A 25,629-nucleotide genomic window follows, 5' to 3' on the forward strand; every position below is an offset into this window, starting at 1 on the left:
AGGGCTGCAGACAGTAAATTCCCAGTACATGTACTGGAGGGTCAAAATCCCTGCTCGCTGGCCTGCAGTGGGTTCCAGGCCATCAAGGCCCAGTACCAGTGCCAAGAGTTGTTGACTGAGCTTTGCTCTAATCAGCACTGTTCACATACTAAGAGTATGGGATCGAGCTCAGCTCCACTTTCTTACCAGCAGATTCCCCACGTGGACTGTGGAAAAGGTTATTAGGGTTTATTAAAAGCATGCAAGATTGAACCAGTTCTGCTTTCACAGAACCACAGAATCATTTAAGTTGAAAGGGACCTCCAAGATCACCTAGTCCAAACTATGACCTAACACTAACAAGTCCTCCACTAAACCATATCACTAAGCTCTACATCTAAGTGGCTTTAAAATACCTCCAGGGATGGTGACTCAACCGCTTCCCTGGGCAGCCCATTCCAATGCCTAACAACCCTTTCAGTAAAGTTTTTCCTAATATCCAACCTAAACCTCCCCTGGCACAACTTCAGCCCGTTCCCCCTCATCCTATCACTGGGCATGTGGGAGAATAGACCAATCCCCACCTCGCTACAGCCTCCTCTAGGTACCTGCAGAGAGCGATAAGGTTGCCCCTGAGACTCTTCTTCTCCACAGTGAACAACCCCACCTCCCTCAGCTGCACCTCCCTCAGCCGCTCCTCGTAAGACTTGTTCTCCAGACCCCTCACCAGCTTCGTAGCCCTTCTCTGGACACGCTTGAGCACCTCGACGTCCTTCTTGTAGCAAGGGGCCCAAAACTGAACACAGTACTCGAGGTGCGGCCTCACCAGAGCCGAGTACAGGGGGACAATCACTTCCCTAGTCCTGCTGGCCCCACTGTTTCTTATACAAGCCAGGATGCTGTTGGCCACCTGAGCACACTGCTGGCTCATATTCAGCCGACTATCAACCAATACTCCCAGGTCCTTCTCTGCCAGGCAACTTTCCAACCACTCATCTCCCAGCCTGTAGCGCTGCTTGGGGTTGTTGTGCCCCAGGTGCAGGACCCGGCACTTGGCCTTGTTGAACTTCATACAGTTGACCTCAGCCCATCGGTCCAGCCTATCCAGATCCTCCTGCAGAGCCTTTCTACCCTTGAGCAGATCAACACATGCACCAGATCATTGATAAAGATATTGAAGAGAACTGGTCCTAATACTGAGCCCTGGGGGACACCACTAGTGATCGGCCTCCAAACTGAATTTACCTCCATTCACCACAACTCTTTGGGCCCGGCTACCCAGACAATTTTTAACCCAATGAAGAGAACACCAGTCCAAGCCATGAGCAGCCAGTTTCTCGAGGAGAATGCTGTGGGAAACAGTGTCAAAAGCCTTACTGAAGTAAGGCTTTCCTCCCTGCATTAGTACTGCAGCAAAGCCCTAGAGTGAAATCAGGTCTGTGAGCTCCCTCCTGCAGGTGCTTCACATGCTGTTTCTCTCCTCTTCACGAATAAAGGATAAATGTGTAGAGAAAAGGACACAGATGGACAGATGTGCTCTAGCAGTAACTAGCTAACAAGGAAGAGGCAAAAGCAGCATCTTTATATGACAAGAATCTTCAAGCTTATGAAAGGCCCAACCTGCCTGACAGTTTCATGTTCATATCACTATGATATGCATGCTTATTTCCAGGCAGAAAGGTTAAATATTGCTAATTAGAAAGAGACCTGCAAAGTTATTTTTAGATCAAATGTCTCTGATCATAAAGGCTTCTTAGACATTTTAAACTTTTTATTTATATTGAAACCTTCTGTTCCTCATTTAAATTCTACTGAAGAAACCAGGAGCATCACAAATGTTAGTGTGTAGAGGAAAGCTGGCAATTTTCAGTTAGCTGAAACAAGACTTTTTATCAAGTAACAGGGCTGTGTTCCCTTCTTAAATAAGTACATAAGAAAAACATCATGTTTCAGCTTTCCCAACAAACTTACTATTTTACTTGTGTATTTAAAGATGGCATTTGTAATGTTTCAAATGTTTACTTTTACTTACTGAAGTTGGATTAATTTCAAAGGAAACAGTTCTTTCATTTCCAAAGATTTAATCTTGCAATCGCTAAGTTTCTGGGTTATGTATGGAACTAGTTTTTTAGAGATGTGGGTGATGCTGCTTTTTTAATTATTGGCTGGCTTTGTGGATGCAACCTGTGACGTTAACCAGATAATGAGGGTACTAAATCAGTACAATCAGTTCCTTCATCCTCAGGAAATCATGAGAATCAAAACTCAAGTTGAATGTTATCAGTTAGGAGTAGTAGTAAAAATAGGGGTTACATTCCCAATTCCTGAGCAACTGAGCGGTTTGAGTATTGTGCAGTTATTGTCTTACACAGGGCTACAAGATCTATGGGGCAGAAAGGTGCTCCATCCTCCAGCATTAGCTGCCTGAGGGTGGAGAAACCTTATCTACAGATCAAGTACCAAACGCAAATGTGGGGTTTGCCTTAGATTCCAGTAGGAATGTTACCTGAGAGATATGAAGACACTTCTAATATTCGAGGTCTTTGATCTTCTTCAACAGAAGCCACTGTTGAAGTGCAAATGATTTATTAATTACAGCACAGCACCTCATGGGATAGGGAAATTGTGTTGTGCGGTAATTTTTGAGACCAGCAAAACCACCATATGAAAATTCACAAAAACAGAGGAATCTGACCAAAAAAAAGTGAGGACTCAAAGCCAGATTTAGCGAATCAGTTAAGCACTTACTTTATCATCTTGACAAAGCAATTGACTATCCCTGTTCTCCAGTCCCCCCCTCTGTAGTTATTGCATGTTTCCAGGGACTGAAGGTGAAGAAGGGAATCAAAGAATGAGAAAGGAAAATCTTCCTGAAAAAGCACAAATTCAGCAAAGAGAACAAACAATGATTCTTCTTGGCTCTGGTTGTCTATTGTCTTGGTTGTCTATTCTGGTAAAAAAAAAAAAAAAAAAACACTAGCTCACTTGGGATTTGATAATTTTGTTTGGATACAATTAGACTTTGAGCCAGAATCATCCCCTTGTCAATTTCCAGAGCTACAGGATTTTGCAGTAGTTTAAAGAAGTGTTTTATTGTGTTCATAAAAACCAGCTTGAGGAAGTATTTTTCAGCTAAACAATGAAAGAATCATATTAATTATAAAAAAAAAAGTAGAACTGTTATGATACTGCAGAAAACATCACCTCTTCTCCTTAAGAAGCATGGTTGAAAGGCTGCCAGTGTTGATGGTATAAGGAAGGCTGGCCCTACACCATACCTTTGTAGTTAAGTTAATGGGATGTGAATAACACATTTGTATTCTTTTTGTACCTCTTACTAATTACCACTTAATAATGTGAAATAAGCAGACCCCTGTTTCTCTTTTGTAAAAAAAAACTTTATAGTTACCAATAATCCCCAGTCAATGACACCCACTGATGGCAGAGTGCTCTTTATTTGTTGCTTTGAATTATGCTACAGCAATGCAGTTCTGTGTGAATATGAGGGCATGTTTAGTGGACTATAGCAGTGCAAGAAGTGGAATATTGCAATTAGCAAATTGGCCAAAAGAAAAACTCTTATATTTATATATCTATCTATTCATAGTTTAGAAAGCTACATTCTGTCATATTTACTTACACACACTCGGGGAAAGGCTAGAAAAAGTTTATTGCATTATCAAGCTATTTGCACTGCAAACACAGTAAACCAATTAATTCCATCAAGGACAAATTCATAAATAAGCAATATTTCAACAAACAGGCTTAGCTCGTCTGGGATGGATCTGCCAGCAGGGAGGGACAACTTCATCCTTGCAAGCTGCATGGCAGGGTTGCAGGGCAGCTGCTGTGGGGATGTAGGGAGGCTGCTGCTCTTGGGGACCTGGAACAATGCTTGCTTGGTCCATGCCTCTTGTGACCTAGATGGTAGAATGCAGAAATTCCTGGCAGAATATAAGTATATTAGTTTATTGGCCAAGTATATTTGCTTGTTTGGCAATTCAACACCCATCTGTGGGGTTCCTGCATCATGGACTGTGCCAATTGAGGTATGACACAGATCCATAGGGAAGAGCTTGCATGGAGGAATTAGGAGCATGGTCATCTAGGTAGACGCAGCTATATTATATGAGGTCTGTGCATCTCCAGAGGGATACCTGGGTTTTATTCTTACTGTATAGTGAAGGTTAGGTTCTTTGTATTTGTTTGTCCCTTGTGGTTTACATCCTTTCTGGGAAAACCAGCAGAGCTGTGGAAAGCATTACTAATTGGCCGCAGGATCCACTGTATTCTCTAAACTTAAACCATTACTTTAGTACATCTATAAGGAAAGTCATCCTGCTAAAGATCATACATTTCAGAGGAAGGAAGGTATCACCAACTATTTGCAGTCACTGAAAGTACCTTAGAAATTTTTGCAAGACCAAGGACAATAAATTTAGTCTTCAGATCACGTTCCACCCTAGGGCAATTCTTTTAGGTTTCCCCTCCTCCTTTTTTTTTTTTTTTTTCAGTCCCTTAAGATCTGCTTTGCTGTGTTACTAGCTCATCACAATTATCACTTCTCATCCCTGTACTGGCTTCAGTTCAGAGGTGGCTGAGTAATCTGTTTATGTAGGCTCAGGATGTATTACCCTCTTTCTGATGAAAGATGTAATACCAAAAGCAATTTTAATGTGACAATTGATTTTATTTATTTTTTTTGTTTGATTTGGTTATCAGAGCCTGTACCTAATGCTTATTTTACTGTGACTGCTCTACTTGCTGCACGTCAGGCCAGAATAAAAAGATAAAGCAGAACACAATCAAAGTCGCTTGAAAAAAAAAAATGCCTCTTCTTTGTAAAGAATGTGGAAAATCAAAAGCATCATACATTTTCCTTTGAGCTCGGGTGTTTGATCTTTGTTAAAAGTGACCTACAATGTGGGGAGGACTTTGGTTTCCATTTTCTTCCATTTACATGGGAGATGGAGATGATCGTGCATTTATATTCGCATTTTCTCCTGTATTAAAAATGCAGATCTTATCTGCCCTGGAAGATGCTTATCCTGAGCATTTCAAATTGTCCTCTCAAGAACGGAGTGACAAAAAATGTATTTCCAAGTCTGTTTAAAAGTTTTTCTTAGTAGCATCAATTAGACATATAAGATTAACTCTTTGGGTGAAGAAAACAGTTTTACCAAGTCCAATAGCACTACACAGCAAATATTATTTAAATCCCTCAATTCATTAACAAAGCCAGAGATAACCAAGCCTGATATTTCTGAGGTGAAATAACAACCGTGTGGAAATAATGATCACCTCTATCTCTTCTCAGACCTTTTCAGGCTAAGAAAAAAAAATCAAATAAGGCAAACAACAGTAACAGTTTAGAAAGAGAGAGATTCTGCCTCTATTTTTTTTTCAAATTGTCAACTTACACTATCATTTAAAGTAATTTAAGCAAAAATATATGCACCCTGCTGCCTCAATTTATATCCACAATAAGCACATGAACTCTAGTGAAACTCTATCTTAGATTTGAAAGGATATAATGAGAACAGGATTTGGTTCTGTGATTGTAGTAATTAGTTACCTAAATAGTGCTTTTATTTTTACTCTTGAAAAAAAAGTCAGAGCTGACTATAATATGTTGAGATGGAGGAAAGCCAGCTGGCATGTCCATAGACTATATAAATACAGTGCCATTAAATAATTTTGTGCAAATACAAAATCATAATTATTTAATTATCTCCTGTTCTTTTACAAGGCAGTAAGCCTGTTGTGAATATGCCTCATTCAACTCCATACATAATACTGGCTGAATATTTTCCTAAGTGATACTGAACAGTCACACCTGCCTGACTCCACCTTGATATCAAAAAACAAGATAAAAGGCAATTTGATCTCCAAAATATTCAAGATAATGCTAAGCAGAATTTAAGTCCTGCGGGGTTTTGTTCCTTAAGCATTACACAAGAGATGCTTGCAAGAAGAACCCAGCCAGTAGCTGCTCAGGTTTTCATATATTCATTTCCTCTGACGTGTTTAGTTAGCCCTTGGCTTTCTCTCATATACGGCCTTCAAAAGCCTATATGTCATCTGAATCCCAAGGAAAGAAAAATCTATTTTACATTTTCTACCTTTTCCTGTGTCTTTAGTTGTGTGTTTTGGGGGGATTTTTTTAAGTTTTCATTCTGCTTCATGGCTAATCATGTATTTCTGGGATTTTTTTCAGTTTGCATAGTTTTATAAATTGTCAGATACCACAAAGCAGTTTGGAAATGGTGCCCATATTCATGGGCATATCTGGACTGTTTGGCCAAGCTAGAATATTTAAAGCTTGTAAGTACTACAGCATTGACATCTCATTTATTCTCAATTAGTACCAATTAAATAAACAAAGAAACAGGAAAAAAATTGACAACTACGTGCTACTTTCCAGCAAAAAAATTCCACCCCAAAAGCAAGAGAGAATCCCTAAAGGTCTGATGTTCTTGAGCATTTCTTAAAGTACTTCTTAAAGACAGCAATTTTATCTGAAGGGTTTGGGAGAACAACACCAACAAAAAGTTAGCTTACTTAGTCTAGGGAGCTGCACTTGCAAATCTCTGGGCTTTCAAAGCTTCAATAGTTGTCAATGGGAGAGGCATCTGAAGAAGTATTCCAGGATAGAGACCCAAGTTCATAGTAAGCTCCTGCTAATCCACATCACTTACAATACAAAGAGGTGTGCTCTTTCTAGTAAAATAAAGTTTTCCTGAACCTTTCCCTAAACTTAAAGTCCAACAAACCTTTGCATTTAATTTAGAGAAGGTGAAATAATGTGTCTCCAGTTGTTTTTTATTTAGAAAGTCTCTATGCTTCCTTGCCTGCTTTCCTTGTCCAGTCATGTAAGGGTGCCTAATTTGTTAAGAGGGACTGAAGTCTTCTCCTTTTTAAGTTGTAACCTCAGTGAGTAATCAATTGTGTTAGATATATCTGTAATTAGGAAAGGAATCATTTAAACTTCTGAGTTTAAAATTTGCAAAATACATGGACACGTCCATTGACCCAGAAATATCTAGACTAGTATCTCAAGCAATTGTTCTTCAAACTTGCGGTGACCACCATTCTGAGACATAACATCAAAATGCAGCTGCACTGTACAGCTGCATAATGCAAATATGTTTTCATACAGTGGCAACTCTGAGGCTCGCTGGGGTAAATAATATTGCGAAATAGTTCAAAAGAAAAACTAAAAAAAAAAAAAAAAACATATTTTAATACACAAAATGAAATCCAGTAGAAAATTACAATGCAAAGGAGAAGTCAGTGTGGGGAGAACTCACTACCGAAGTTCCTGCAGTTCTTAGGGAAGGTTCTCTCTTCTGACAAAGAAATAGCTCACACATAAGAATAACTGTCATTATCCTAGTTAACTGCTTACAGGATTCAGGATTGCACCAAGTCTCACCCATTCTAGGAGATTTCAGTGCATAAGATGTTACTTCTCAATTGCTGCAGTAAGAAATTCAGGAAACTGCTACTTGAGTCCATGAAAATTACACATTTGTGTCATCTCACAGATTAGATCAATGAGACATAGTAGTTGTATCCATTTTCAGAAGCCAGTTGATAACTGCAGATAAAAGATCCTTAAAGGAGTTGTTTCCTATCCCCAGCCATGCTAAGCATTTGTTGCTCACACCATGTGTTTATCAGTGTTGGTCTTGAAAATTTTCACTGATGATTTTGTAACTTCCCTATCAAACTGCCTGTTCTGCTGCATGATTTCCTTTATTGCTAAAGTAGTAGCTTGAGTCTCATACTTATTAAGTGGTCTTAAATTGAGTGCATTTGATTGAGTGATCAGAAGAAGACAGCATGGGTTTATGAAAGGCAGATCCTTCCTGACTAACTTGATCTCCTCTTATGACAAGATGACCTGCTAAGTAAGTGATGGGAAGCCTATAGATGTTGTCTGTTGATCTGTTTTTTAGTAAAGCATTTGACACTCTTTCCCACAGCCTTCTCCTGGAGCGACTGGCTGCTCATGACTTGGACAGGTGTACAGTTGACTGGGTGAATAACTGGCTAGATGACTGGGCCCAAAGAGTCAGTGAACGGAGTTAAATCCAGATGGTGGCCAGTCACCAGTGGTGTTCCCCGGGGCTCAGTACTGGGACCAGATTTGTTTAACATTTTTATCAGTGGTCTGGATGAGGGGATCGAGTGCACCCTCAGTAAGTTTGCAGATGATACCAAGTTAGGCGCAAGTGTTGATCTACTTGAGGGTAGGAAAGTTCTGCAGAGGGATCTGGATAAGCTAGATTAATGGGCTGCATCAAATTGTTTGACATTCAACAAGGGTAAGAGCCAGGTACTGCACTTGTGTCATAACAACCCCATGCAGTGATGTAGGGTTGGGGAAAAGCAGCTGGAAAGCTGCCTGACAAAAAAGGAGCTAGGGGTGTTGGTCAACAGCTGGGTGAAGGCAGCATCATGCCCAGGTGGCCAAGAAGGGCAATGGCATCCTGGCTTGTATCAGAAATACAGCGGCCAGCAGGACTGGGGAGGTGATTGTGCACAGTACACAGCACTGGTGAGACCACACCTCAAGTATTGCATTCAGTTTTGTTCTACTACTCACTCAAGAGTAGTAGACTACACTACAAGAAGAATATTGAGTTGCTCAAGCATGTGCAAAGGAGAGCAGCGAAACTCATGAAGGGTCTAGAAAGCGTGACTTTTTGAGGACTGGCTGAGGGAACTGGGGCTGATTAGTCTGAAGAGAAGGCTGAGGGGAGACCTCATCACTCTCTACAACTGCCTGAAAGGAGGTTGTAGCAAAGGAAGGTGTTGGGCTTTTCACAGGTGACAAGTAATAGGATGAGAAGAAATCATCTCAAGCTGTGCCAGAGGAGGATTAAAAAAAAAAAAAAGTTAGATGTCATAATACATACAAACAATTCTTGAGTTATATTAGGTTTCTCACTGAAGTTGTAAATATTACAAGGGACAGAGACTCTACCACTTTGGGAAGCCAGTTCCCACATTTGATTACATTCATTGTGAAGACTTTTTTTCGTTGTATCAGATCAGAATTTCCCTTGCTGCATCTTGCCCGTGGCATCTTGTCTTTCACCATGTAGCTCCAGGAAGAGGCCAGCTGTCTCTGCTATGGCCACACATTACAGACTGACAGACAGCCTTCAGGTCCTTCTTCAGCCATCTCTTTTCAAGGCTAAGCAGACCTAGCTCCCTTGGGCCAGCTTTGCACATCATGTTTGACCATCACGGTAGGTCACTGCTCGATTTGCGCCAGCCCGTGTCTTTCTGGTACCAGAGATCCCAAGGCTCGACACAGGACTGGACTAGAATTTTCTCTACTGCTATGTAACAGTAGGAGAGCTATAATTTTTAATGGAATAGGAGGTATAAAAAGTTCTCAGTTAAGTCTGAATTTTTTCTTCATTTCTCCGAGCTGTATTAATGTGTAACATTGTAGTATGCACCTGTACATCATGGTTTTATTCAGCATGCAGAAGTAAAAGGTAGATGCTGTACATCCTATCCAGCCTTTATAGGAGGATGGGAGATGAGCAGTGTCTAGGCTGACCAGCACAGAAGAGAAAATTTATAAACCAGATGCATTTTCAGGTTTTTATTTAATTGCTTGCTAAGTAGAACCATTTAACACATACAAACAAGATCAGTTTAAAAGCAAGAGGATTCACATCAAATTAGCCTAATTATCAGGCTACTAGCACTGCTATCAGCAGCAGTGTCTTAAAAAGATGCAATATGCGGGTAAGACAACATGTGAGTATTTTTTCTTTTTTTTTTTTTACAATGTTAAGTAGCTGATGTGAGCTCCTTTCCAAAAATCGTGGTGGGTCAGAATGGGGTGTACTATTTCAACTATACTTGTACAAACCAAAGATCCCTCCATTCGAGTATCTTTCAACTCAGAAGATTTGTTGGCACTAAAAACACTCAGTGTTTGGACAATATCAGTATAAATCCACTAATATTCTGAGGAACGGGAATCTTGGGAATGTAATTCTGATATTCACTTGGCTACGCTCAGAGAGGGGAAGAAATCTTCTTTTGCAAACAGATACTTCTCACTTTCCCTTAATGCTTCTCACTTTCCTTACTTGTTTCAGAATTCAGCAACTTAGATTTAAACAGCAATGTGTAAGAGAGTATTTAGCTCACTACTTAGCTCAGACAAGCTTCAAATAGTTCGTTTCTTCATAAAAGCATAATTGGAGAATCTTTTTTTTTTTTTTAATGTAGGTCAATTGCTTCATGCTACTGAGGCAGAAAAGGCAAAGATTCAATAATGTTGCTGTAAGAAGACAGCATCATTACACATGATCATTTGGGCAATTTTCATTACACAGTTGAGGTGCACATTGTAGTGCCAGCCAGCCAGCCCTACAGCAAAATAGAATGAAATGCAAAGGATTTCTGTTGTAAAATAGTACATCAGGAATTCTATTTTTGTCTGCTTTGTCCTTCCTCTCTGAGAGAGGTTTATTAGTCTCTACTGAAAGGTGCAGTGTGATACTTGCCTTTTAAAGAACTATGTCAAGGGGATAATTCTAGCCACTTTTCATGCAGACACTTGAACACCTGTTTCCCCTTCATTTATCTGCCGAGGAATATTGGTTCAGGATAACACCCACTGATTTTATGTACTACTGCTATTTTGTTTTACCTCATAGTAATAAAGGTGAAACTATAAGTGATTTTTTAAGGACCTTAAGCAAAATTACATGTAACAAAATCAAAAGATACATGGGCTGTATGATAACTCTTCCTTTAGCATTAAGCTGAATTTAAGATGCCGTTTCATGTAACTGTCATGTTTCTTCATAGTGCATTCATCTGAAATGTGCACCACCCCATATTCTGTGATCCTGCACTTTACTATGCCAAATTCAAAAGTCTGATAGTTAACTAGTTTTGAGTAACCTTGCAATATTTGCAGATTATCAATGTCATCTTTTCCTGCTGCTTATTACTCATTTGCAATTCTAATAATCTGTGATATTTCAACTATCTCCACAGCAACTAATTATGATGACAGAAATAGACTGACATCTATTGCTATTATGCAACAGAAATAAGTGAACTTTTACAAAAATAAATCATCCCAAGCTTCCTGATATAAAAAAAAAAAAGAAGAAAAATGGGATGAAGTAGGAATAGAAGAATATCTAGGTAGATTTAATCATGTTGTATTATTTCTCCACTTATATCTGAGTTTTGAAGCTACTTCTTAAGTATTTTAATTAATGTATTTATAACCACATAATGGCATTTCAGTAGTCTTCGAAAAGCTGTTTCAAGGTAGTATCAGCTTTCATCAAACTTGAAATTGTACATGGAACAGTAATTTACAGCCTCTCTGTAGCTCTTCTATGAAGCATTAGTCAAACCCTGCAGAACAGTTTGACTTTAGTCTCTTTGTTAACAAAACTCATCTACACTCAGGTTGTTACTCTACCCCAGGCAGAATTTCAGATTTCAGGTTTGCATTCCATTGGCACTTCACATACTGCAGTGTCAGAAAGCAATCAATAATAATTAAGATTTGTCCAACATGAAATGCAGCACACAGGTCTGTTTCCTACATCTGAAATAAAAGAAAAGTCAAAAAATAAATCCTGGCCCAGCATTCTCAGGAATTAATGAATTAAAATCATGAAGCCTGCAAGGCCCACGATGGAAAAGTGTCCTAAACCTGGCACAGTAGCTAGCATACTATTTTTGCAACTAACACTACACAGGCAATGAAAGCTGAATCAGTTTTTGTAATTCTGGATGCCAGTATGTTGAAGTCTGTGTTACTTAACAGGTCTGATTTAATCATGCAAGAAAAATCCCCTGACAGGCATGGTAAGGAGATAAAATTCAAGTTGCTTTCAAAGGCAAATTAGATGCCTTTTCACTTTCCAAACTGTTAGATAATTGAATACACTGTATAATTTTGTGTGTTGGGATCAAGGGTGTCTTCTCCTGATTCATTCAACGTATCCTTTAAAGAAAAATATATTTGAGGACAAATGCAGTAGATTAAACCAGTCTGTATAGCACAGTATCTTTTTTTTCCAGTCAACAGTTATATTCAGTAAAAAAAAATACACAAGAAGCAGGGAAAGTATATTGTTATCTGTCCTATCACATACCAAATCAGATTCCAGAACTTAGACATTCGTAAGCCAAAAGTTGCATTCAGACCACCAGATCTAAGGGCCTCCTGGATTTAACCTGCATTGTTTTGTGTCATTTGAACCAAATTACAATTTTGGCCTTAATGGGTATAACTTTGCAGGTAATTCCACAAGGGAAAAAAGACATTGTGCATAAATGCACCTTTCCCTGCCCCCACCCCCACCCTGCTTTTTTTTTTTCATAGGAACCCCGATCATTTTGCTGGGTACTCATTATTTCTTACATTATTCCTTACATTCTATGAGTGAGTGAATAAGTATTTGTGATGTTATAGACCTCTGTTATATTCCCCATCAGCTGCCTATTTCCAATGGCAAATAAATTGGCAGTTTGCTCTAGCATGGGCCATGCTCCCAAGGACAGGTGCAGACTGACTTACATCTCTGTGTTGCTGCAGCTCCAGATCTGAAGCAATGTTTCGTGACCACGCTGCATAAGAGCAGGAGCTCATGCTGCTGCCAAAGGTCACACCAAAGCAAAAGGCCTTCTGTGATGATTTTCTGCTTATCAGTGGATCCAGAAGAGTGCGTGACCTCCAGGGATGCTTTGGAGGGCCAAGGGAGTCATGTCTGGTGTAGTTCCCACCAGGGAGTTGTTGAGGTTTAACCTGGGTGGCACCTTAGCACCACCCAGCTGCTTGTTCACTCTCCCCAGGTGGGATGGGGAGAGAATCAGAAAGGTAAGAGTGAGAGAACTCATGGGTTGTGATAACGACAGTTTAAAGCAAAAAGCTGTGTGCACAAGCAAAGCAAACTAAGGAATTTATTCACTACTTCCCCTCAGCAGGCCTGTGTTCAGCCACTTCCAGGAAAGCAGGGCTCATCACACGTAATGCTTTATTGGGGAGACAAACGCTATCACTCTGAACATCTTTCCCTCTTCCTTCTTTACCCCAGCTTTTAGTGCTGAGCATGACTCTACATGGTATGGAATATCCCTTTGGCCAGTCTGGGTCAGCTATCTTGCTTCTGTCCCCTTCCTTCTTCCTTCTTCTTCCCCTTACTTGTGTACCCTCAGCCTCCCCGCTGGCAGGACAGTGTGAGAAGCAAAAAATCCTTGACTCTATATAAACGCTGCTATGCAACTACTAAAAACATCACTGTGTTATCACCACTGTTTTTACTGAAAATCCAAAACACAGCATTATATGAGCCTCTACAAAGAAAATTATCTCAGTCAAAACCATGACAAAACCGTGTAAAATATTTGTACTGATGCCAGTTTGTGCCTCAGTTTCTCCTTCAAGGGAAGTATCTGGTTCAGGTAGAGCACAGCCAAACCAACTGTTACCATGTACTTTTGTGAATGTCAGGGTACCGGGGAGTTGGTGTAATAGAAGAGATGATAAAAAATACAGTTTCACCATTACTCTTTACTCCTGTACAAGATACCCTATTCCTTTAATGAATCTTCTCCCTTTCTTTCCACAACTTTTTTAGTTCTGCTATATCTTTTTGGAGATGAATAACCAGACTTGCATTAGCTGTAGACTAGTACACTAGCACAGAGAGACTGTATTTATTTCTTAATAATTCCTAGCTTTTGATTCCTGTTTGTTTTTTTATTTGTTCATTTTTACTGCCCCAAGCATTAAGAAAAAGGTGATCTCTTAGAGAATTCTCTACAGTTTCCATTTCTGAGTGGGCATGACAAATTTAGGTGTTATTGTGTGGATACAGTTAGGGCAGCCTTTTCCCAAATGCCTTTGCTTTTATCGATGTTGTATTTTGTAGCTCTTTCCAGTCAGTTGTAGCTCCTTCCAGTCTGATTTCATTTGACCACAGTCAGCAAAAATTTTTTCTTCTCCCTGTTGCTGCCCTTTCTACAATGTATCTTTGTGAAGAAGAGCAGGTCCTACCACATCCCTCTAGTTTGTGCACGGGACATTCCTCCTCACTTTCTAAATGTTTTTAAACCACTGGAGGATGCTTACTCTTACCTCATGCAATTTTTAGTGTTTCAATGGCCGTAACAAAAGGTTTATGGAACTCTAGAAGCACTCTAGAACAGAGCATCTTCATTCATTAACTTCTATGAACTTCCCACCTCAAACCCATGATGATTTTTCTCCCATCTCTATTCTATTCTAGGTCTCCTATTTCTAGGTTTATCCTGTATAGTGTTTCCTAGACTGGTGGTATGAAAACCAGGCTCACTGGCCTGTAATTCCTAGGTGACTTTTGGCCTCTTAAAAATAACAGCCTTCTATTTGCCACCTCCCACTTTTCCATCTTATCTAGGTTATATGCCATGCTTACTAGTTTATATTTGATTTCCTGAGGAACACTGCTGTTCTTGGCAGTTTATTATTCTTCATTTTATTGATCTCTTTTAAAAGTTCTCCAAGTAACACTTCACTTGGAGAGACTTTCACAGCTCCTTGTAAAGAAGTGTTTCACTCTGCAAGTCTGCTGAAGTTCTTCAGGGTTAGCACTGATGCAAAAAGTATTTGGCATCTTTATTGCAGCCTTATCCTTCTGGCGTGTTGCCTTTAACCTTAGGTCTTATATGAATCTAGCAATTTTGTGTTTGATTTTCTACATTTTTAACAGATAAACTTTATTAAGCTATGGGTGGTCAGGACAGACTGCAATGATGAGATATCAAACTGCAATTCTATTTTTATTTTATGTAATGTTATCTACCTTTATCATGTTATTACACTGTAAGAAATGTCTAGGCTATTACCATATCTCTTTCACTTCATTGTCCTTCCTGCCTATCTTTCTCCAAGTTTGCTTCTTATATAGATACTTCACTTCAAAAACATTATTTTCTAAATTTTTGGTATCTTCAATACTGGCTCCCCATCCCAAACAAGAATCATAACTATGTTTTTACGCACAGAAAATATCACTAAAATGATATAAAATACTAAGTGTAAAAAAGCCATATTTTCTCAGATAACTTCAGCGATGTATTTGCTAGAGGAAAATAAAACCTTTCTATCATTGATGGATTTAAAATATATTAACTCCTATTGAAATAATGTAACAATTCATATTACTAGGCAGGATGGTGCATGCAAATTCTCATGAAACTATTCTAGAGCCATGTCGCTGTATTTGAGATCCCAATCTACTCCTTTTTTTGTTCTGTTATTTCCAGAGGACTGTCTTGCATTGTGGAAAGTTTCCGTCCATCTGGGAAAGTTATCTTTTCAGCCCAAACAGCAAACAATCAGACCAAGACTAAATCCAGAAAGTATACTGAAACTGCAAATGCATGCCATTACTGTAACTTGAACTACTTTCTGTTTCCAAAACAGAAAGTACACTTCACTATTACAAGTGATAAGAGACTGGTGTCAAAAATACTTTTGTTTTATTTCAGCATCAAGACTGTTATGTACTGATGGACTAGTGCCGTTGCACGAGCTGGAAATATCATCCAATGATAATTGCTGGATGATGTGACAGAAGCAATTCAGAAATTTTATATTTTGGAGGAAATGTCTGTTGCTCTGTGATTCAGTCATCCCTATAATCAAGTCTTAAATGAATGATTTCGTTTGGCTTCTAACAGAGCTCTGTGTCGAAGGAATGAAGCTAATTCTTTCTCATAACAAACATATTTTTAATTTATGATTGCTTAGTTTTAGATTTTATCGGTGTAAAAAAGTAGTAATGGTCTCCAAGAAGTATTTGATATCCTAACAGCTTCTCTCTCAAAAAAGTGCTAAGCCAACTTTGGATTTAAGTAGGTATTTCTTAGTTGCAAGCTATGTTTCATAACATTTATTTTAAATAGATGTACATGTGGACACAGATATACAACTATCCATCTGTTTCATGTTTCTGTTTGAGAGGCTGCATTGTACTAATCATTCCAACATAAATAGAAGAATTTTTTCCTAAACTGCAATTTACCGCAACAGTGTTGTATGTGTAAATAAACACTTTGGGGTATTGTTTTATCTCAGTGTGCAGATTATTTTTAAATTACCCCAAATCCCTGTCAGGTGAAATAGAAGCATCCAGCAGGTCAAGCTGTCTCCACTGTAGCGAAAGATTTCACTAGGGAGTAGTGCACTGTTTTAATACTCTGTCTGGCTGTGGGTATCAGGCAATTTGTGTTTGTAAAGTTACAGGTGGAAGGTAAACCCAAACAGTAAAACAAGCTGCACAGCAGTTTGCTTTTACTATAGGAAGAGTTGTGCTGCTTGCCTTACTGAGTGCAGCTATTTTTTCTGTCAGCAGTGTGATGCTCCCAGCTGGCAAAAAAAGGGACCAGTAATTCGGTTGTTATCTCCTATGGGTCAGTCCAGGCAAATCATCCTCCCTTCCTACCATTCTTCTGACATTGTTTTGGTTTTATCTTGATATTTTCCCCCATTTTTTCTGTACCAAGAAAACTGACTCCCTCACCCTCTAAACTGTAGAATCCAGTTTCCTGACATCTGCTAGACTTGTTTCTGTAAACTGTGCTCTGTATTATGCCATCTGGATGTGTTGTCTGATGAGGAGCAAATCCAAAAGCAGCAGCTTGCCTGGTTATTTATATCCCATGTGTAAACTATTCTGGAGAGAATTCTGTTCATCTGCAGAGTGTTGCATGAGTCGTCATATTATTCAAGCGATGTCCACCATGTGAATGCTTTGGTTTTTGCTTTGAGGAAGGTGTCTTGAACTTTCATATACCTGAACACTGCACATAGGTATTTCTGCCATTGCAGATGATACTGCAGATCCTTACTGCAGTATTGTCTGTCTAGGTATCATCTTGTCAGGGTAAAGGAAGCACGCTGCAGAAATCTCACCCAGCTGTTCACTGATTAGCCTTGAGCATAGTTCTTGTTTCTTGTATGTACAGAAATCTGAGACTGGAAGATGCCTAAAGCAAGTTGAGTCACTTACAAAAAGCAGCTGTTCTTTGGGCTATGTAGCCACTGCTGGTGTTCCTACAAATTTTGTCTGTTATAGTAATTTCACATGGCATCACTGTTCTTACCTGGTTGCAAAAGTTTGCTGAGTAAAACCCACGTTCTTAGTGTTTAGTTGACCATACAAATTCTGCACGTTGTAGGGCAAAAGCCTGCAGGAGAAACCATCATTTCACAGAATCACAGAACCACAGAATTGTCTAGGTTGGAAGAGACCTCCAAGATCACCTTGTCCAAACTATGACCTAACACTAACAAGTCCTTCACTAAACCATATCACTAAGCTCAACATCTAAACGTCTCTTGAAGACCTCTAGGGATGGTGACTCAGCCACTTCCCTGGGCAGCCCATTCCAATGCCTAACAACCCTTTCAGTAAATAAGTTTTTCCTAATATCCAACCTAAACCTCCCCTGGCACAACTTCAGCCCGTTCCCCCTCATCCTATCACTGGGCACGTGGGAAAATAGACCAGTCCCCACCTCGCTACAGCCTCCTCTAGGTACCTGCAGAGAGCGATAAGGTTGCCCCTGAGACTCTTCTTCTCCACGGTAAACAACCCCACCTCCCTCAGCCGCACCTCCCTCAGCCGCTCCTCGTAAGACTTGTTCTCCAGACCCCTCACCAGCTTCGTAGCCTTTCTCTGGACTCTCTCGAGCACCTCGACGTCCTTCTTGTAGCAAGGGGCCCAAAACTGAACACAGTACTCGAGGTGCGGCCTCACCAGAGCCGAGTACAGGGGGACAATCACTTCCCTAGTCCTGCTGGCCCCACTGTTTCTTATACAAGCCAGGATGCTGTTGGCCACCTGAGCACACTGCTGGCTCATATTCAGCCGACTATCAACCAATACTCCCAGGTCCTTCTCTGCCAGGCAGCTTTCCAACCACTCATCTCCCAGCCTGTAGTGCTGCTTGGGGTTGTTACGCCCCAGGTGCAGGACCCGGCACTTGGCCTTGTTGAACTTCATACAGTTGACCTCAGCCCATCGGTCCAGCCTATCCAGATCCTCCTGCAGAGCCTTTCTACCCTCGAGCAGATCGACACACGCACCTAACTTGGTGTCATCTGCAAACTTACTGAGGGTGCACTCGATCCCCTCATCCAGGTCATCGAGAAAGATATTAAAGAAGAAATAAAGATATTATTTCATTCACTTGTTATCCATCTGAAAAGGCAGAGGGATCTTCTGTCACTGTGTCAGTTGCCTTCTGCTGGCACTTAGGACATAGCTTCATTGCAGTAAGAACTGTGTGGTAATAACCATATTCAATTTATCTTTAGATAATTAGGATGAAGTATGGACTTCAACATGGGCTCTTCAAACCTGCCAGGTTTCTTTCCTGGATGAAAACCTTTAAAGAAGTCAGTACCACCCCTTCTTTACTGTTTTTGTTGCCTAAACTATATATAGTCAGACTTCCCAGAGTATGGCTTTCTGTGCTGCAATCACACTGTAATTGTGGGGCAAGTGTACTCTAAGATATGCTGTTACCTTGTTGCAAGTTTCTTTAATTAGACAACAGAGGATCATTTTTCATTAAGTTGTGTAGAGAGCAAGGTAATTTTGCTGGTTCAACTTTCCAGTTCTTGACCTAGTATATACCTAAGAATTTATGGTATAGAATTTATGGTATATTTAGGTATAATTATATACCTAAGAATTTATGAAAATGCTGTACTACAGTTCATAAGGAAGAACAGGAGGAATGTCTTTTCTTCATTTTTTTTCAATATTCTGGTCAGATTTCTAAATTTCTTCCTAGCCTGCTGTACAGTACTTCTCAAATGTGACAAGAAAAACAATTATATAGAAAGAGAATGGAAATCCATGTCTTTCCAAAACACTATTGATATCACATTTCATCGACTCAGTGGAGTTCTGCTTTACTCTTTCTTAACTGGGCAGTTGAGGACGGTACTATTTTTCTTTAGGGTCTCTAGAGACTTGTTTTCTTTACACTTCCATTCTCTGATTTTTTTTTTTACCAACCATACACCTTTTGTTATATTTGTCAAGATTTCTTGTTTTATCTCCTGTCTTCATGCATTCATCTTCTGCCAGGCTTGCTCTGTTTGGCCTGTGAAATCCATTATGCTGGGTTTCTTTGGATCTAGCTAAAAATTTAGTACTTTTCCTAGGAAGGCAGCTTCTTTTATTGATTTTTTTCAGTCCTTCTGTATGAAAAATTTACAGTCCATCTGCTCTTGGATTGGATTTCTGATTTCTTTGGTTCGGTTCCTCCTGTTAATTACGTTAGAGGGAGTTGTTCAAATTGTATTTCTCTGTCTTTCCTTGGTTTTGCTGAATTCTTGGTTGTACATTGTATTTCTGAGTTCTATTACTATGTCATGATCTTTGCTTAACATGGTTTGCAGTATTTTGATTAGCTCCTGCAATTCTGTGTTTACAGATTTGACTTTGCAACCATTTTATCCAGAGTCTGTCCTTTCACAGTTTACTTTATGTGTGGTAATGATCAGTATAAATACAAACTTTTCTTCAGGCTGATTTTACCTTTTCCTTAGTTTTTCTTTGCTTCACCAGATTCCATCAGTAAAAAAGAGATAATTCAATTTTTACCTGTAGCCACCAGTTACAGTGACTGTTACACATCTTAAACCCTTCCGGTTAGTAACTAGGGATTTGAGGTCTGATCCTGCATTCTCAAAGGAATGTGTAAGTTCAAAGGCTAGCCTGTTGCAAATGAAAGTTTACCGTGCCCCTAGTCCAGTGCTTCCTACAAGAAACGGACCAGTGCCTTGAGCTATTCTCAATGTGAGTGGAAGCAAGATGCCCTAATATCACCTTCTCTGTGTTTTAAGTATTCATAATCTAAGATAAATCCATTTGTTTTTCCAATACTAGAAATAAAATAAAATGACTTGATTTTGGTTTGGCTTTTGTCCTCTTTTTCCTGTTATTTTACTTGTCTTAATTCTAGATCAACAAATTTTATGTCTAGAAAAATCATTTCATAGCCTAGTGCAGTAGATAGCCTAGCATAGCCTAGGCTGTAGAATAGCTGCTGTTAATTCTTTGCTAATAATCCAGTAAGTGATGAGCCAAGCTGTTTCTAGTTGTCTGTACCTCCCTTTCCCACCTCTGTAATAACAATTATGATACTGTTTTGCTTCTAGAGTGATCTGAGTTACTCATACAGTGGGATATCAATGCTGGGTATTGTTCCTGCTTTATTAGTCTTGTAGCGCCTGCCACATAAGTTTTCCAAATGATTTGCATACTGAAGGGTATTGATTTTGTCAACTATTATAGTGGCACCTGATTTGGAGAGGTATTTATAGTGTTGTTGTTTGTTGTTGTTGTTGTTTAAATCAAGCTTAACTTTTAATACCTTCAGATCTTTTCCCTACTGCTGCTCTCTTATTCTGTAATCTCATATAATGGGAATGTTAGGCTACAGTCAGAACAGGAAATGTCATAGGCGGACAACACAGACAAAATGATGCTCCTAATCCTTTCTAGGTAGTTATCTCTCTGAGTCATATTTTGTAGATAATCCTGTTACCGAAAAACCCAGGCTGAGACTACAGAAATCCAAAATGTTTCTAAGGAAATTTAAATTTCAGGTATTCAGAAACCTGTCAAAATACTTTGCCTTTCTTCAGGCTCCAAGAGATGTATTAATGTTTGCCAAGAAAAAATTGTATTTAGGACTAAGCAAATGAAATCAGTATTTCAACCAACCTATATTTTGACATTGGTCAAACCCAGAGCTCACAGCAGTGGTTCTGGGTGTCATGTCACAGATATTGAAACAATCCCAAAATTAATGGAGCTCTGTGTAAGCTGACACACCTATTTTCCTCAAGTCTGAGACTTTCATCTATACCTGTATTTCCTTTTTTAAAACTCCCTTCTTCAGTCAGTTTTGATTTCAGGAGTAGATTCAGCCCTAATTTTATGCATCTTCATCTCAGCTACTCACTCTGTTGTGGTTTAACCCGGCTGGCAGTTAAACACCACACAGCCGTTCGCTCACCCTCCCCCCTCCATCTCTGGGGTGGGGGAGAGAAACGGGAAAGTGAAGCCTGTGAGTTGAGATAAAGACAGTTTATTAAGACAGGGAAATAATAATAACAATAATAATAATAATAATAATGATAATAGTATTAATAATAATAATGTGTACGGAACAAGTGATGCACAATGCAATTGCTCACCACCCGCTGACTGATGCCCAGCCTATCCCCGAGCAGCCGGCCCCCCCACCCTGGCTAGCCACCCCTATATATTGTTTATCATGACGTCAGATGGTATGGAATACCCCTTTGGCCAGTTTGGGTCAGCTGTCCTGGCTCTGTCCCCTCCCAGCTCCTGCTACACCCCTAGCCTGCTCGCTGGCAGGACAGAGCGAGAAGCTGAAAAGTCCTTGCCTTGGTGTAATCACTGCTCTGCAACAATTAAAACATCATTATGTTATCAGCGCTGTTCTCATCCTAATCCAAAACATAGCACCCTACTAGCTGCTAGGAGGAAAATTAACTCTGTCCTAACTGAAACCAGGACACACTCTTAGCTTCCTTTGTGGTCAGCAAAGACTAACAGGCACTTCCAAGGTGTAGTTCAGCCTGTTTTAGATGCTTACATTAGGCTGAGGTCAATCATGCCCAAGAATTGCTCTTGCTATATAAAGGAATGAACTCAGAGGCAGAAGCCCAAACTGTATAAATTTATATCAAGTGAATCCTGCTCCATTTGATTATCCAGAGAGTCTAAATTGTCAGAAGAGTTTCAAGATGATGTAACGTTATGAATCCATCACATCTGGAAAGCTCTCCTGCCTTGTAAATCTAAAGGAAATCAATGGTTGTTTATCTTAACACTGCAAAATTATTGGTTTACTTGTTTCTAGTTATTCAGAACTGAAATATTAGCAAATCAAATTTCTACCTATTGAACTCAAATATAATTGACACACCAGAAAGCTCCTGCTCTACCCTTCATTCTTATAATGATCTTTGCTTCCTAAAATGATCTTGAAAATTATAGTGGCCTTTGAAAGGAAGAATTCATTCAAAACAACCCCCAACACCCTTTAAGAGGAGGGCCAAGGGCAACCTCAGAAAAAAGCAAGGTTAGGATTCAACTGGCTAGCACGGATGTGTTTAGTTTTGATTGTCAAATGAACAGAAAGGCAGGACCCACCCCTTGCTTTCAACAGCAGCATGATGAGTTATGCAAAGGGGAGCAGTTTATTCTCATCTAGATGCATGTTGGAAGAGTTCATCTTGGTCTTGGAGGGAAGGATGGGAGGGACAGAAAGGTCAAACATCCTGACTACGTAAATGCCTGTTTGTCTGTTTAATGGAGCAGCAGAAGCACTTGGCACAAAGGCAGCAGTGTGCTCACCTTCTCAGCTGGTGGAATGGCCCACAATCACTGTCATCACAGAGCACAACGGCTTATTAGAGGAATAAAGACAAAACTGTACTCAATTTCCAGAACAGAGGGGCTGGAAATCCTCATGACCCTGTCAAGGCTTTACTGACCTTAATGGGTCTGCCACAGAGAAGCACTCTGCTTGAACAGTGGAGAGGTGCTGCTTCTGGGGGAAGAGTTCAAAAACACTAGCTTAGAAACATTAATAAAACTATTTCCCACTGATGTTTCTTCATCAAAGCTTAAATAACAGCATACTGCAGAGAGCTGTAACAAAGTCTGTGCATTTATATCATGAAATACAGACATTCTCACTTACAGAATCTAGTAACTGAGTCTTTATTGGAGAGTGGCTGACTTTGTTAAGACAACTGGTTTCTGGTATAAATAGTCCCCGTAAAGAGGGCTTAGTGATTATTTCTAATCTCCTGGAAGATTGTACAAGTGAACAAAATGAGGTTAATCACCAAGGTAAATTGCCAATGAAGTAATCCATCTTTTGTTAAATATTAATTACATTTTGTTTTTGTCCATCACAGAATTTATGGGTTTCTCATGAATCAAGGATTAATTCAGAGGGTTTTTATTTATGCTCTGCTGTGAATGGATCCCTTCTCAGAAGAGAGTGAATGAATTTATTCTGTATCAGCTTTCTGCTTGAAAAAAAAATCCTTCGTAAAAGAACTGGCAATCTTTGTCAGAGAAATCCAGGCAGAGTGAAACATTTCATTGTTCAAGCTGTTAGTTCCTAATGAGTTCTGCATCTAGACACTTGTGATTTTTTTCACTTGATCCAGCAGTAGCATAGCAGTTTACGCATTTAAATGTGCAAGACTTGTTTGGGAGAGAGATTTGTATTAAAGGAAAGCAGCATGTTCCATAGTTTTAGTATAACATCTGTTATTATCATTCAATGCTGCTCTTAGCCCAGCATGCCCTTCCTCTAAATATCTTATTAATTAAACTGGCTTAGTAGGAAAATAATTAATACTTTAAGTCCTGTACCTACTTTGAAAGGATTTGGATACTGAAAAAATTGTTTTCATCTGAGTTTCAAACTGGAGTGGTTTGATTTGTTTTATGGGGTTGTTTTTCTTTCCTTTTTTTTTTCTTTTTTTTTTTTTTTGGCCATTCTGGAACAGAAACAGATTACAACTAAAAAGGAATACCTGAAAAAAACTATATATTTGCAGTCTTCCAAAAATACAGATGGACTATTAGATAGACTGCACAAAACTCTGTTTTTGAGAAGTCTTGCCCTATATTTGAATATGTTGCTTAGTAATTGTTTGGGTGAAGGTATTCCTCTGCTTCTGCAGAATATCCAGCTAGCCCCGGTTAGTACTCTGCCCCCCAGAAGTATTAACGTGTTTCTTACCACTACTTTCATAACGTGGCGTGTCTGCCTAACCATGAACTCAGTAGTAACGCTGCTGCTACCGTTTATAGCTGGCTGTTGACCAGGCAGGAGGGTGGGATGGGGAACCTGGGTGGTTGCCAGTGTCTGTGTAAAATCGACAGACACAGTCATATCCTCAGTGGTTGACTTGTGTGACTTGATCTGCACACCGCATGGGGTCAGCACATTTTGTTGGCCATTCTCCCTTGGCTTATTTGTGTATGGTATATGAAAGGCCAACATGTCACCTGGAAATCCATCTACTTGTGCACAGCATATGGTTATATGCCTGCAACCATGTGCTTGGATTAATATGTAAAATGTGGATATGTAACGTAGCTATTTCTGGTAAAGTTCAGAAACAGCAGAATTTGCCTGTGCCTTTGTTTAGGGAAGAGTGCTGCTGCCTATGAGTAGAAACTGCTATTTTGCTGCTGGTTCACCCAACCGGATTTCCCACTGATCAGCAGAGGCTATGTGCTGTGCTCTGTTTACAGTCATGGAAAATTACCGTTTCTCAGAATTATTGGAAAAGGTGTTCAGTAAGGCCAAATTACTCTTTTAAGTTGGGATTTTAATGATATGTTCCATGGAAGAAAGCTTATGAGTTAGCAGTAGTTTGTTTTGGCTTTTTTGGAGAGAGCAAGGGAAGCTGTTCTTAAAGAGGAAGGGGAAGAAGCTTTAAATGCCATACCAGCACAAGACCACTTGTGGGGAAAAGGCAGATGAGGGACCAGTCTACAAAATGACTGTGCAGTCTGATGATTGGGGTGTTTATTTTTCAAAAGCATATTAGAAATCTAAGTTTCTTTGAAAGGCTATGAGGTGCCTAAAGCACTTCTTAAAATGGGGCTAAGGCACTTCGGAAAATGCCGTGCCTCTTAAGCCCCAAAGGCTGTTACATTAAGAGCCTCAGAAATAAAACTGTACCGTGTTGCTGGGGGTATGAGGTCTTGTAGTGCCATTAATTCTGAGCTGAAGCTCAGAGTGTATGTTCAGGGGAGAGCAGGGGTTTTATTAGCTACTGATTGTATCTACTGGCTTTCTTAGATCTGAAGAATACATGTTCAAAGCTGATTTTAGAAATGGAGAAAAAAAAATTATCCTATGGAAAATAATGCTTTTAAAATCAGAGCTGCCTTGTACATGCTAAGCTATCTGTATCTAACAGCAAATAAATTGCAATGAGCACAGTGTGTCAGTGTAAGCACAGTTATTCATGAAGTATATTGTGACCCTCCGGGAAGAGTGAACAGCCAGCAGTGCCAGAAAAGATTGCATCCTCATGTTTTCAGGGACAGAGTGTTTCAGGGCCCCTTTTTCTTTAAATCTGCCTTGGTTAGACTGGAGATGCAAAGTCCCAGTTAATTTGTGCCTGTGTGCATCTGTACTGTGTCTGATAGGGGAGCATATGGCAGAAGCAATTCGCCCTTGACAGTGCCTGTTTTTTGGCAAGCACAGGCTTGTTTCTTGCAGAGCGCACGCAGTCCTGCGCATCGCTTCTTGTGCCCCTTGCTTGTTGTCTTTCAGCAATTTGCCTGAATGCATGCCCTTTGTGGTATTTTGGTTAATTGGACATTAATTTCTACTGAACTGAACAAACATGAAATTTCTGTCATTTTGCCACCCTGGCAACCAGTCTCCAGGCAACAAATATAGGACTCAGGTTGTTCAGAGCTGATGTTAAATTACACTGGCTGACATGGATTACCCCTCATTGGTACCTCTTTTGGGCAAAACACCCCTTCAGGGAAGATG

General features: G+C 39.7%; 1 protein-coding gene across 19 annotated transcripts in view; it reads left to right on the forward strand.

Moving 5' to 3' along the window:
• Positions 1 to 25,629, forward strand: part of PHACTR1 (phosphatase and actin regulator 1) — a 359,571-nt gene that overhangs the window by 253,427 nt on the left and 80,515 nt on the right. The window lies entirely within an intron of this gene.

Source organism: Anser anser, assembly GCF_964211835.1.
Source record: "Anser anser genome assembly, chromosome: 2".
In the NCBI taxonomy this organism is placed as follows: domain Eukaryota; kingdom Metazoa; phylum Chordata; class Aves; order Anseriformes; family Anatidae; genus Anser; species Anser anser.